Source organism: Jaculus jaculus, chromosome 1, assembly GCF_020740685.1.
Source record: "Jaculus jaculus isolate mJacJac1 chromosome 1, mJacJac1.mat.Y.cur, whole genome shotgun sequence".
In the NCBI taxonomy this organism is placed as follows: domain Eukaryota; kingdom Metazoa; phylum Chordata; class Mammalia; order Rodentia; family Dipodidae; genus Jaculus; species Jaculus jaculus.
The window spans coordinates 235073396-235088393 of record NC_059102.1 but is presented as its reverse complement, the minus strand read 5'-3'; the positions used below and the strand labels follow the sequence as shown (position 1 = coordinate 235088393).

Sequence of the window (14998 nt, the reverse complement as noted above, 5' to 3'; positions counted from 1 at the left end):
AAACTGGAGAGAAAGGGTCTGAGGGACTGAGCAGTGAGAGAAGACCCAAAAAAGATTAGACAAGACATATCAAGAATGTTCTGGATCACATTCTTTCCCAAGAGATTTTGAAAAATAAAAAGGAAGGGGTTTCCACAGGTTAGGCAGCAGGGGTGTCTTTGGAAACTCTAGTGCTTAGAGCTACTAAAAGACTGTGCTAACAGCTGGGCGTGGTGGCTCACACCTTTAATCCCAGCACTATGGAGGACGAGGTAGGATTGCGGTGAGTTTGAGACCAGCCTAGGAGTAAGTTTCAGGTCAGCCTGAGATAGAGTGAGACCCTGTCTCAAAAACAAAGATTCCGCTAAGTCCTGCAGCAAAGGACCTTTCCAAATGTCCTTGCACGCGTCTCTTCCTGCAAGTGACCCTGCGATGTAAGTCGCCCTCTGTGCTTTGGTCAAATAAATAAATATTTTTTTAAAATTCTGCATGTGGCTGAGCCCTTGAAAAGTTATGTGATCTCCTTTCACCCCATTCCCACCAGCCTGGAAATGTCTCCAACCTCCACCATCTCACTTCCCGGGGCCCTGGACATGTGCCCACAACGCCTCTTCAGACCCAGTGTGCCCCAGTCCTTACCTCGGCCATGTCACTTAAAAAACCCACTCCTAGCTACAGATTCTGGCAAGTCACGTCTGAAAGAGTCAGTGTTTTAAGGTCTCACGTTTACGACTGTGTTCAACTACAGGGGTTCACAAATCCCCTGTGTAACACACAGAAGATGTCACTCTAAACTCTGGAATTACGGTTTCTGTTTTAAAAACAAGAATCCAGAAGATCTGGCAGGATCAGAAGAAGCCCCCATTCATCTCGTACAATACTCATCTAAGGCTGAGTGGCTGTCTTCAGGTTCGACTTGCATCTTTCATTTGCTGGTGTCTCAACCTTTCCTTTCTGTCACTGAGAAACTCAAACAATGATCATAGCCCTGCTGCTAACTTGCTGTGTGATCTTGGACCAATCACTTAACTGCTCTGTGTTTTTAAGTTCTCGTGTGGGAAATGGAACAAAAATAGTCTTCTCCCTCTGTGAGTTAGGTTAGAATAGACTTGCTCTAACCTCCAAAATCTTGAGATACCCAAATAAAAGTTTATTTCTCATCCTCCATGTCACCTAATGGCTGACACGGGATAGGGTGAAGGAAGGGATTGCTGCAGTTTCCGGGGACAGGAGGCTCCATCATAGTCTGGTTTCCATTGTTATTCCAGAGCAAGAGACAGAGATGGGAAGAAAGTGAAAAACTGTCACTGAAAAGGTCTACCTGGAAGTGACACACATCCTGTCATTCACATCCTGTTGACCAAAGCAAGCTTGCCTAATGCGCAGGGCAGGACATTAAGACCACCCACAGAAACACAGCAAGCTTAAGAGCCATTCTCTTCCATGGTCCTCGCCTGATGCAATTTGGTATCTTTCCTTCAAGGGATTACCTCTTTGACTAGAAATATCTGTGAAGAATCCCCAGGCCAGAGCACGCAGTGTTTTCTAGACTGTGCCTAGAACTGTGTGTGCACCCTGCCAACATGGACTGGCTGGTCTTAGAACTTGGGCCTATCTGTTGCACCACACACACACACACACACACTCACATCAAAAGTGTGATGGGCCAGGCATGGTGGCACACACCTTTAATCCCAGCACTCAGGAGGCAGAGTTTGAGGCCAGCCTGAGACTACATAGTGAATTCCAGGTCAGCCTGAACTAGAGTGAGACCCTGCCTTGAAAAAAAAAAAAAGTGTGATGGATCAACATGGAGAAGTGGCATCCCGCAGGCTGAGAAGAGAGTGCATGTGCAGGTGGTGTTGGATCCATGTCTTTGACCTTGAGGAAGCGTACACGTCTGTCCTTGGCAGGAGGAGCGGGCTGGAGGATCACTCTGCTCACCAGGCCATGTGAGGCAACCCTTCGCGGCGCAGAGACAGGCATGGATTCTGGTGGATACAGAGAAAGTCACAGTGGATTAAGGATGCTTATGCCCACCTCTGCCAAAATCCAGCTGGACCACAGCCTGAGGACACTTCCTCAGGTGTCACAGCCTGTGTGTCTTTATCCTTTGTCAAGAAAGCATCCCAGCACTGCACTTCCAGTCTCCCCAGGCCCTGCCCACAGTACCCCTTTGCCTAACAAGCTTTTCTGTCAGATACCATATGAAGAGAAGGCAACTATAATGAGGCAATCAGATGCTTTTATTTTTCCCTACCGCTGAAGATCTCACAAGTACAATTTTGTCGAATGCTCATGGTTTTTCTATTTGAATGCAAAGAGGGTTGAAGAAAACCCCAACCCGACTCACACACCCTTGCCTCTGTTAACTAACTTCCTTGGTGTCTTGGGAAGGTCCCTCAATCTCTGAGTCAAGAGGCCCACCTCTAAATTTAGACAGGTGAGCATCCTGACACCTGCCCTGCCATGTCTGAGAACTGCTGGTAGGTAGGATGGGAGAATTCTACTACATTGAAAAATCTTCCTACTCACACAGAAGCCCAGTCATCTGTAGTTAGGATCCACATATGAGAGAGAACATGTGAACTCACTAACAAAGGCCAGTAAGCTAGAAAAGAGATACAAAGAGAAGACAAAGAAAGGGAGGAGGTTACTTAATAGGATGGTATTGTATATATGTAAGTAGAAGAATAGATTAATGGGGGTGAAAAGGCCCAAGTGAGGTCAGGGAAAGAGATTGAGTGAAGGAAAGGTGGAGGGAGGGCTAATCAAAATCTAATAGGATATAAATAAATCATATGGAAACCTACCTTTTTGGACAACGAAACACTCAGGAGCCGTAGATTGTTACTAGAAAATTTTCAGTGCCAGGGATGGGATACCTTCCAGTGGGCTGTTATCCAGGGAGGTCCATGATGTCCCCAAAACATTATAGGCCATTGTCAAGGCCCTTGGTTTCCCACCAGGAATAGATGGTAAAACCCTATTCTGAAGACTCCACATACTTGGGCTGCAAGGCCACTGAGAAACCCTGCTGGAACTGAGCTGATAACTTCCTCAATGTAGACCAGCTAACAGAAAGCTAGACGAAGCCATCCTGCACACAGTTCAATGGGAGAGAGAGAAATAACCAGTGAAGATAATCAACAGTGGACACTGCAAGCCTTATATTTGGCCAGCCAGGCCAATTGAGCCAATGGGTGCAATAGTGGCATGTCTATCATGGTGGAAACCAACTGCCCTCTAATTGGACTGGAGGCCCACTCCATGGGAGGGAATACATCCCTGATACTGAAAACTTAAAACAGGGGTAGTCATGAACCCTAGGGGTGTAACATCTGCTGATGTCTGGATAAATGTATATACTATGTTTATCAAACTGTCCAGTAAGCACTTCTCTTAATGTTCATACCCATATATTAATGCTACTCTCACTTATGGTAGAGTATCTTCTCTTTTCAGATGGCAGTGACCTTGGGATGACTCAGAAGGCATCATGGTGCTGAGAAGAAGTGACAGGAGTGCTCAGCACTGCAATATCTCTATCACACCTTCCAAGGCTCAGGGTCTATTGCAGAAGAGGTGGCAGAAAGAATGTAAGAGCCAAAGGAAGGGTAGGACTCCTTACAATGTGTTCCTCCCAGACACAAAATGGCCTTGATATCCATGACCTCATAGAGCCTGACACTACCTACACAAGACCATCATAATAGGAGGAAAATATCATTACCTCAGGGCTGGAGAGATTGATTAGTGGTTAAGGCATTTGCCCATGAAGCCTAAGAATCCAGGTTTGATTCTCCAGGTCCCACATAGGCCAGATGCACAAGGTGGTGCATGTGTCTGGAGCTCATTTGCAGTGGCAGGAGGCCCTGGAGCACCATTCTTTCCTCCTCCTCCTCCTCTCTCCCTTTCTCTGTCTCTAATAAATAAATTTAAAAAAATAAATCTTTAAAAGAAAAAGATCATGACCCCCAAATAAAAGAGAGACTGAGTGAGAGGGGGAGGGGATATGATGGAGAACAGAGTTTCAAAGGGGAAAGTGGGGGGAAGAAGGACATTACCATGGGATATTTTTTACAATCATGGAAATTGTTAATAAAAAAAAATTTACAAGAAATAAAAAAGAAAAGAAAAATCTTGGGGCTGGAGAGATGGATTAAAGTTAAGGTGCTTGCCTACAAAGCCAAAGGACCTAGGTTTGATTTCTGAGGATCCACATAAGCTAGATGCACAAGGTGGCACATGCATCTGGAGTTCATCTGTAGCAGCTGGAGTCCTTGGCACGCCCATTCCCTCTCTCTCTCTCTCTCTCTCTCTCTCTCTTTGTCTGTCTAATAAATAAGTAAAAACAAAAATTCTGTGAAGCCTCACCCAGTAGTTTTTACCTGTAATCCCAGCACACCTGGAAGGTAGAGAAAGGAGGATCAGGAGTTCAAGATCATTTTTGGCTACCTAAGTGAGATCACATCTAAAATAAATAAATAAATAAACAAATGTCTTTGTGAGTGTGAAAGGATAACAAAGAGCATGCCAGGAAGCCTGCTTCCATTTCTTGGAGTCAAAGCATTGGCGGTGTTTTCTTGGAGTCAGTATGCTGTGAAATGAATTACAAATGCAGCCACGTCCAACAAGACTCCTTTCTTATGTCAGTTCTGCAGCCAGAACTCACTGCTCAGTGTCTTGCAGGTCAAAATTAAGGTGTCTGCCAAGCTGTTTCTACTCTGGGGGCTCTGGGGAAAGAATCTGCTCCCCAGTTCATTCGGGTTGTTCAAAGAGTCTGGATCCCGACGGCTGCAGGTCCAATGTGGCCTGTTTCTTCATTGGCTGCCAGTTGCTCTCTGCCTCTCCATCCAGCTTATATACGCTCCTTCTCAGGAGGGCGAGGAGACACCACAGAGCCGCACGCTCTCCGTCTTCTAACGTGACCCTCCGTCAGGTCTCAAGATGGCTACCAGGAGATTACCAGGCAGATGGCTTACACCGTGCGGATACAGTTGACAAAGGCATGACGCACAGTCCAACGGGACCGGCCAGGACTGTACTAGGTTTCGTTACAGAAAATGGCCCACAGTTCAAAACTTATAAATTGTTTGTTTCTGGAATTTTTCAAGACTACATTATAGGGTTTCTTTTAACTTTTTTTTTTTTTTTTTTTTTTTTTTGGTTTTTCAAGGTAGGGTCTCACTCTAGCTCAGGCTCACCTGGAATTTACTATGTAATCTTAGGGTGGCCTCAAACTCACAGTGATCCTCCTACCTCCGCCTCCCAAGTGCTGGGATTAAAGGCGTGCACCACTACGCCAGGCTCTTTTAACATTTTCTATGTCCTATGTTAGATGGTGTTTGACTCTTGGTAATTGAAATCACTGGAAGGCAAACCACAGGTTGGACTGCCGTAGTCTGCCATGGTCTCCAGGTGCTCTCTACCCCCTCGCCCCCTGCCAGGAGCCAGAATTCCGTTTGCTTTGGGTTGAGCTAGAAAAGCCAGAATGAGGGACACCCCAGGGTAGAGAAGGGGCAGGAGGTGAGGCAGTCTCAAAGGCCAGCATCTGCCCACTGCCCTTCCCTGAGCATCTCTGCTCACACCTGCAAGAAGAAAGGAATCCTCTTTATTTATTGTTTGTTTGTTTTTTGAGGTAGGGTCACACTCTAGCCCAGGCTGACCTGGAACTCACTATGTTGTCTCAGGGTGGCCTTGAACTCATGGTGATTGATCCTCCTACCTCTGCCTCCTGAGTGCCGGGATTAAAGTCATGCAACACCGCACCCAGCTTTTGGAATCCTCTTCTTGACTCTGGCAAGAAGCCTTTTTGGCACTTCCTCCTGTCCAGGCCAGTCTTGACTCCAGTTTTCATTCACAGGTGACTGGTCAAAGCAAGTCATGTGCTCTTGCCTAACTTTACACATAACTTTGCACCTGTCCTGGGACATTCCACAAGCCAGCCCTGCCAACACACGAAGACTGGACCTGGTGCCCACAGGACGATCAACCAGATCGCATTTTATAATCTCTCCTCTTCACTGACTCCACGATAAGGTTTGCTTTCAAACCACTCACTCACCGCTCTCGGCTGGATTTCACACTGCGGCTGGTCACTAAGCACGGGCACGTTGTCGTCCTAGCACTCAGCAGGGAAAGCAGGAGCGCGGGGATATGGAGGGTAGCCTGGACTACAAAGCAAATCTTTTTAAAAAAAAAAAAAAATATTGTCTGTGGGCTGGAGAGATGGCTTAGAAGTTAAGGCACTTGCCTATGAAGCCTAAAACCCCAGATTCAGGGGTGGGGAGATGGCATAGCGGTTAAAGTGTTTGCCTACAAAGCCAAAGGATCTGGGTTCAACTCTGCAGGACCCATGAAAGTCAGATGCACAAGGGGGCACATGCATCTGGAGTTCGTTGCAGTGTCTGGAGCATGCCCATTTTCTCTTTCTCTCTCTCTGCCTTTTTCTCTCTCTTTCAAATAAATAAATAAATAAATAAATTTTTAAAAAGCCAAGTTCCATTTCCAGTACCCAGGTAAGCCAGATACACAAAGTAGCACATGTATCTGGAGATTTAAAAAAAAAAAAGTGTGTTTTCCCTTTAAGAATGTCTGGCCATCTTATAACAAGTATGTTGTTGGACACTAAGAAACTGCAAACTCAGACCTGTGCTTTCAGTGGAGGCAAGTTATTAAATATTTTAATAGTACAGCAAACATATCAACAGACTTATGAAAAAATGTAGGAAATGATTTTATTCATTCAGCTTGTGTTTCAGAGCATTTTACTTCAGGGGTCCAATGTCTATCAAAAAAAATTGAAGCCAATAAATGTATATATTACTCTCACCAAACTGCCCTGAAAGCACTACACTTAATGTTCATATTCATATATTAATGCTACACTCACTTCTGATTAGAGAAGCTTCTCTTTTCAGATGGCGATGACCACTGGGATGACCCAAAAGGCAACACCGTGCTGAGAAGAAGGGACGGAGGAGTGACCAGCACTGCAACATCTCACACCCTCCAAGGCTCAGAATCCATTGCAGAAGAGGTGGCAAAAAGAATGTAAGAGCCAAAGAAAGGGTACCACTCCTTACATACAACTGTACAGACAGAAATTGGCCTTGATATCCAAGACCTTGCAGTGCCTAGTAATACCTACACAAGACCCTCATAATAGGAGAAAAAGATGATGACATCAAATTAAGACAGATTAATGGACAGAAGGAGGAGATAAGACAGAAAGCAGAGTAATAAAGAGAAAAGCAGTAGAGGGGAGGGAAATGCCATGATTTGTCTGCAAGTACAGAAGTTGTCAATAAAAATATATATATTAAAAAAAAATGAAGCCTAAGTTTGACTTTGAAGAACCTCAAAGGGTTTCCATGAGGCACACTGTCCCATAACCTATTATCAGCTCCGTATTTTGCCTGCATGCTTCTCGCTGTCCAGCTCAATATCACCATGGCACCTAAAAGGTTTTTAATATAGATATGAAACGTATCTGTATCATCACCTCGGTGAGAGCACGAAGTGGGCTTTTTTTCCTCTGGGGTCTTCCTAGCTATTTGCTGCTGACATACGCTATTAAAAATAAACCTACCCCGAGGAAGTAGTCATCCTACATGATATTAGAACTAATGTTATCGTTTAAGGAGCTGCAAAGAGTTGCCAACTACAGGACCCCAGATAATGATGAAAATATGATCATGCAAGATGACAGTTGGCAGCGAGATGACTTTCAGCACTGTAATATGTCACAGAGGTGCTTATTTAAGACTTATACTATTGAGCAAATATTGACGCCATCAACAGAATAAGAACCACCCATGCCTAGGTTAGATAAGGAAACGTGTTCACGTCTGGGGTTTGGGGCCAGCTGTGGTGTGAGCAAGGAAGGAGGGTGAGGAGGAAGTGCACTGGAGTTTGGTACATGCCAAGCTCACAGAATCTGCACTGGGGCCTGAGGAGGGCTGCGGTGTTTTATCCTTGTCTTACAGGCATAGAACTAAAGGTCGGCAAGTTTTCTAAAGCTGAAATTCAAGCAACGTCACTGCTAAGATATGGTAAAACCAGCCTGGCCTGGTGGCACAGACTTGTAATCCCAGTTGCTTAAGAGGCTGAGACAAGAAGATCACAAGTTCAAGACCAAGGTGGGCTACACCTTGAATTCAAGACCATCCCTATCTCACAAAAAAAAAAAAAAAAGAAGGAAAGAAAAACATTTGAAAAAGAGCTTAGACTAGTAAAATGCTTGCCTAGCATGGGAGAGGCCCCTGAGTTTAATCCCCAATGCTGAGGAAAAACACGGCAAAACTAAGATATGACTCCAGAGTCAGACAACGTACTCAGTGTGATGTTTCAGTCTGCTGTGTCATGAGGATCTTGAGGCATATAGGTGAGCGGGCCTGTATTGCCCTCACCCACCACGCATGGAGGGGCAGGCCTCCTCACTGCACCCCAGGTCAGAGAAATGATTTACACAGCATTTCACCTTCCAATCACACAGTCAGTCTAATAGCTTCCGTGTTCATCTACCATGTTTCTTGAGCATCTGCAGGAACTAGGCATTCAAGCACAGCAAAGAGATATCGCTACATCTGTTTAATAGTGCTCTGTTGTTAATTGTCCCACAGTTCCATAACATCTGTCCCCTGCATACTCATAAATTCAGAAGAGCAGGCTCTACTTTACAGACAAGGAAACTGAGGTTCAGAGAGAGAAGTCAATCAACCAAGGACTGGGAGATGGAGTGATGTAGTAGGAGGACCCTATCCTCCTCTTGACTCTTTCCCCTCCCACAGACCACGGTAAAGAATATCTGAGCTTTGGCCATGCTGGGCTCTTTGAGTTCAGTGATAGTATTGAGCCCATTTAGGGTGAGGGTCCCATACACCAGCCAGAACCTCAGCTGTGCTTTCTGTCTCTGACAAGTCCCAGTTATATGCCTCTCCCCCTGTACGGTGGTGACTGGATCTAGTAAGGCGGTGCTAGACCTCTCTGTTCATCATACTAACCCTTTTTAAATGCAAACCAGTAAAGAGGCCCTCTCTTCTTGTCTCTCTTTCCCTCCCTTGCTTCTCAGGCACTGTATAATTCCTGCACTTTACCAGACCTGGGATTACTGAAGAATATGTCCAGAAAATTAGAGGTACCTATTTTGACGTTAAAAATAATATTTAGGGGCTGGAGAGATGGCTTAGCGGTTAAGCGCTTGCCTGTGAAGCCTAAGGACCCCAGTTCGAGGCTCAGTTCCCCAGGTCCCACGTTAGCCAGATGCACAAGGGGGCGCACGCGTCTGGAGTTCGTTTGCAGAGGCTGGAAGCCCTGGCGCGCCCATTCTCTCTCTCTCCCTCTATCTGTCTTTCTCTCTGTGTCTGTCGCTCTCAAATAAATAAATAAATAAATAAAAATTAAAAAAAAAATAAAATAAAATTTAGGCTAGGTGTGGTGACACACACTTTCAAGCCCAGCACTCAGGAGGCAGAGATAGGAGGACTGCCGTGAGTTCAAGGCTACCCTGAGACTACATAGTGAATTCCACGTCAGCCTGAGCTAGAGCGAGACCCTACCTAGAAAAACCAAACAAAATAAAATTTGGGTGTTGGGGAGATGGTTCAGTGACTAAAGGCCCTTGCTTGCAAAGCCTGCTGACCCGGGTTCAATTCCCCAGTACCACGTCAAGCCAGATGCACAAAGTGGCACATGCATCTGGAGTTCATTTCCAGTAGCAAGAGCCCCTCCCTCTTTTTTTCTTTATCTCTCTTCAAAGAAACAAATATTTTTAAAATGACATTTAATTTGCATGGGGTATCCAGCAGAGGGGAGGAAGCAGAAGCAGAGAGGGTCCCAGGTCTGGTAATGGAGAAGGCCTGGGGCCGGAGGAGGTGGCGGGGCGCGATGACAGGGTTGGTGTCTGGCTAAGCTACGCAGCTGGCCTGTGGGGCTCAGCAACGTGAGCCTGTCTCATTTTCAGTCAGTTTTACCTGCTGCATTTGCATATGCCTTATGATATCTGTTATCCTAATTACATCTATTTTTCCAGGTACAGACAGACATAGCCCGGAGTTGGGGTACCCATTAGCAAATCACACAGGCCTGTGCAGCTGTGTTTTGATCAGCAGAAAGGATTCTTTGGCATCGAAGAACTGAAATCACCTTTTAGGGTATGACAAGCTCAGCCAAGCGTCTCGCAAGTGAAAATCAGAGGTTTCTCTAAGGAAGAGGGAGAACGACCACAAGGAATTAAAGGAGAACAACCTTTAATGGCTTCAGCTGTGAAAGCTCAGTCATGCTGAAGGCATCACCATCTATCACACAGCATGGCAGGCCGGCCAAGCTCTCTTCTGGCCAAGGGGTGTTCCCTTGAATGCTTCTAGAAGAAGGAGGTGGCAAGAGAGCCCCCAGGGGTGGTCCAACCCATCACTCTTCAGGCCGGGCTCCAGCAGGGAGGATGTGGACAGTTAGAGGCCATGGCACGCTTGCAGGATGGAGTCCAAGCCTTCATCATGCATCCTGACGTTTTCTCACCTGCTCAAGTGGCTTGCACGCCATATGCAAATCATTATGCAAATAGCCTCAAGCCCTTTTTCATACCCTGTAGCTCTGGCCTCCTTTTAGACTCTGGGTGGATCTTTTCCTGTTTACTTGCTCTATGGTGGATGGACTTCTATGCCCAAGCTGGCATATTTCAGACACCAGATTACCATTGCTATCACCATCATCATCACTGTCCATCACTACCATCGTCATCATCATCACCACCATCGTCACTATTGGCATCTCTTTCTCCTGCCTCATGTTTACTAAGCTATTATATGCCCCAGGGATGGGCTAAATGTTTTCTACATACTAGCTCATTTAATCTTTACAAGAACCTTCTATGGTGCTAGGGGTGTTGTTCAATAGTGGAATACTTAGCTTAGCATGCATGAAATCCTGGACTTGAACCCCAGTACCAACAAAAGGTTAAAAAAAATGAAAGAAAAGAACCTTATGATGGTGTCAGGTACTGTTATTTTTACCGGTAAACTAATGCACAGGGAACTTGAGTAAGTAGCCTAAGGTCATGTAGCTGGAAGGTGAGCGAGTCGTGATTGGCCTCCAGGCTCAGGCAGACCCCTCGGCCACACAGTTATAACTCTGCAGTGTTACCTCCCCAGACATCTCTGCACATTCTGACTCTAATTTCAGCCTGTCCTACTCTGCACAGTCCTTTCTCTGGGGCCGTAACAGCCACACGACAGTACTATTGCCGAAGTACGTCTGTGTTTTTATTTGTACGATAGGTTTTATGCCTGGGATGAGGCTTGTGGCAGATCCTGTCTCTTCTACATTATAAAGTCTTATGTACATGCCATAAAAATGTCCCCTGGTGCTTATGGCATCATATTGATCATGGCCGTCTAATCTCACGTGTAAAGCCAGAGAACAGGCCATGTACACGCTCCTTTCTGTGAGTTTGGCCCACAGGTTTAGCTTGTAAATCTCCACTCACATACCAGTGCCAAGTGGGGGGGGAAGGATTATTTATGAATGGGATTCTTGGGCGTTCTGCCCCAGATTAATTGCTTTCAATCCTATTTTATGGCGGTCCAATGGGTCAATGGTGAGAGAATGAATCTCAGCCACACAGCTACAATGGGGGGAAAAAAATCATAGGCAGCATACATCTTACTGAAAGGTGACCATCGTGAAACCAAGCCAGGCTTGGGACACAGGGGGGCGAGGCCCCGCAACTCTGGAGGGGATGAGAGCACTCTGCTTGTGTTCACCCCGGAGAGCAGCTGAGGCTGGCAGTGCCATTCTGCTCAAGCCAGTAGTCCTGACTTCTTTAGTACCCTTGTCTTCTAACAGGGAGGCGAAGCACAGATCAATAAGGCAGCCCACAGAGGTGCCTGCAGGATGGCCATTTCTCATTTCTCAGGCCAGACACTGATGCCACCTATTATCAGCAATGAAAGGCCACTGGAGACCGGATGGAGGCACATCCATAGCACATCTGTCCACCTCTCTCTGATAAACATCTCTTGCACAAGCCTGAAGCAGAGAAACCATTTCAGGAGGCAACAGGCCTGGCCACCTCCTGAGGACGCACAGTATTCCACAGGATGCTATGTAATAGCCTTCGATGTTAGCGTGCATTAGGACCACGTTGTGTTCCTGTGTGCAGTGGAACAGGAATGCTGCTGGGGAATTTTCTATGGCTGCTGACTCCAGAGAAGGCTTTGCGAAGCCCACATACTGGCAAGACCCACTCCAAATTAAATTGCTTGAGGGAAACCACAGTGCATCAGTCAGTCCTCATTTTTTTTTTTTTTTTTTTTTTTTGGGAGAGGAAAAGACATTATTCTGCCAAACTAGTTGCTTACAGTGTCATATTTTTATCTTTCCGTGTTTGAAAAAAAAACTGATCTGGATATTGCAGACAGAGTTGGGTGCAAGTGACCTGCATCCTTATCCTAGGTGGGCATCCCTTATTGCTCTCAGTCAGAACAGGACAGAGAGTGGGCAAGGGCCTTATCATGATGAGACAAAACACTTGACAAAGGGCAGCTATTGGGAGGAAAGGATTTTAGTTACAGTTGCGGGGGGTGGGGGGATTCCTGCTGGCAGGGAAAGGATGGCACGGCAGATGCTGACCATCACTTCTTGCCACATCATGTGGAAAACAGCAGCAAAAGATTGAGCTGCGCTGACAAGGGGAGCTGACTAAAACACCGCTAAGTCTGCCCTCAGTAACACTCCTTCTCTAGGAAGCTCCATCTCCCAAACTGCTACCAACTGAGAACCACAAATCCAAAACACATCACTTTATGAGGGACATCTCATTCAAACCACCAAAGGACCAGTTCTGAAACACATGCCATAAGAATCCTTTTCTCCCTTCCATCCTATAAACATTGTATGGGAATATGAAACCCGCCCATAGTTCCCTTCCTGTGAAAGACAGGTGTGCTTGGCGAGATGACCCAGGGAAGCCCTCAGTGGCCTTCGCGCCACAGAAAGGAATAAATATTAGGAAAATAGCATTATGAAAACTTCGCTTCAATATCAGCTTAGAGAATCTATAGAATATTTCAAGGGGGAAACAGGAAAAAGCATTTTCTAGAGGATGAACCCTCTTAATCGATGCTATTAACATATGGCATGACAAAACAGTTTGCTGAGGGAGGCTGTCCTTGCTGTGCATGTCACATGCGTTTAGCTTCCTCCCTAGTCTCTACCTCTAGGTGCCACCAGCACTCACCAGCTGTGACAGCCAAAATTATCTCCAGATATTATAAGAATGCCCCTGGGCAAAGGTACGGAGACATAAACAAGGGTGTTATAAGGGTTAATATTGGCTGTCAGCTTGGTTGCATCCAGAGATGCCTCAAAGACAAATAAAGCACATCCCTGAGTGTGCCCAGAGAGGCTGAATAAGGGAGAAAACCCAACCCTTAGTGTGGTGGCACCATCCCATAGGCTGGGGCCCAGATGGAGCAGAAGGAGTAAGCCAGCTAGCCCGGGAATTCCCTCTCTGCTTCCTGTAAGCTTCTACTCTCTGCCATGCCTTCCCCACAAAGAGGGACCCAAACCTCTGAAACCATGAGCCAAAATAAACCCTTCCCTTTTTTTTTTTTTTTTTTTTTTTGCTCAGATATTTCTGTGATAACAGTGAAAAGCTAAAACAGGTGGTATGCTAAGGATCTGGAGCCAGCCACCTCAGAGCCTGTGCAATTCATGTCCAAAGTCATGGAACTACTGAGACAACTTCCACAAACGAGCAACAGCAGTAAAGCACATCTGGAATGCCCACTGGCTACATGCTAAACAGGTGCCAGGTACACCTCACACACCACCTCTGGCAGAGTATTAGTGGTTACTGATGTCTGGTGCCATAGGCTGGTGACTCAGAACAAGAGGCCACCAGATTCATCATGCTCACAGGATATGGGAAACCTAAGTGACCATGGCCACATACCACCCTCACAACTGCCTGGGAGAACAGAGGCCAGGCTTTCGTCCACCTGCAGGCATGCTGTCATCCTGGGGACAGTTCTCTACACTGAATGAGCTGGAGAAGTGGGCCATGCTTCTACTGGAAGGTCACGGGCCCAGACGACCACCCTGTCACCCCGCACAGCCTTGCCCGTGTAGTAGTTTGCTGCTAACATGCAAACATCACTTGACAAAGAACAGCCCGTGACCCACAGTGGCAGCCTCACCCTGGAGCGCATTGGAAATCTGGATTCTCGGGTCCCACCACTGACCTTCCAATCAAGTCTGCACCCTTACAAGAGCCCCCAGATACCTGAGAGGACTTCACAGTCCGCTGATCTGTTCTGTAATCGCAGCTCAGGACTGCTATTACCATCCAGTCAGCTACCTATCATCACCTTAGCAAGCTCCTGAGATTATCAGTTTATATGAGAGGAAAATGTGATTGGGGTTCCTGGTTTTTTAAAGATGTCAGTCTAAATTGTTCTGCCTTGTTTCGGGTTGTTCTGTAAGGAGGTAGCATATCATGGCAGGGGCATCTGACAACAAACCTCTCACCTCCCAGCAAAATCTAAAGAAGTGGTCCAGGCCCTGTTGTGCCCTCACTGGCCTGCCTCTACTGACCTGGCTATCTCCCAATAACCCCACTCTGGCCTTTGCACAGATCCAAACTTGAGCAGAGTGTGCACAAACGGATGCCCACATCCCTGCGGGCTTGCTCATCCAATAAATGTTTATGGCCTGCCCCTAGGACGCTGACAGTCCGGCACCCCTAACCCCCACCATGTGACTGGACTGTGCACATGTCATTTAGCTTACATGGAGTAATCAAGCACCACCTGGTGCAAACACCTGGGCAAAATCCTGCTGGTGATGGCAGAACAAGGATTTTCACGCAGACTTATTTCCCCAGTCTCCCCTCGTCCGCACAGCTGATGCTGGCGGGGAGATGAGAAGCACGGGCTCTGCTTGTCCTCGCTTAGAACACACCGAGGGCAGGAGGGAGGCCGGGATGCAGACTGACAGCTGGCATGTGCCCTCCACC

General features: G+C 46.5%; 1 long non-coding RNA gene across 3 annotated transcripts in view; it reads right to left on the bottom strand.

Moving 5' to 3' along the window:
• Window positions 1–14998, bottom strand: part of LOC123463540 — a 37043-nt gene that overhangs the window by 12407 nt on the left and 9638 nt on the right. For all 3 annotated transcript variants that reach the window (XR_006638984.1, XR_006638983.1, XR_006638985.1), the window contains exon 2: window positions 1861–1970. This is a non-coding gene — a long non-coding RNA (uncharacterized LOC123463540). The remainder of the gene's footprint in view (window positions 1–1860; window positions 1971–14998) is intronic.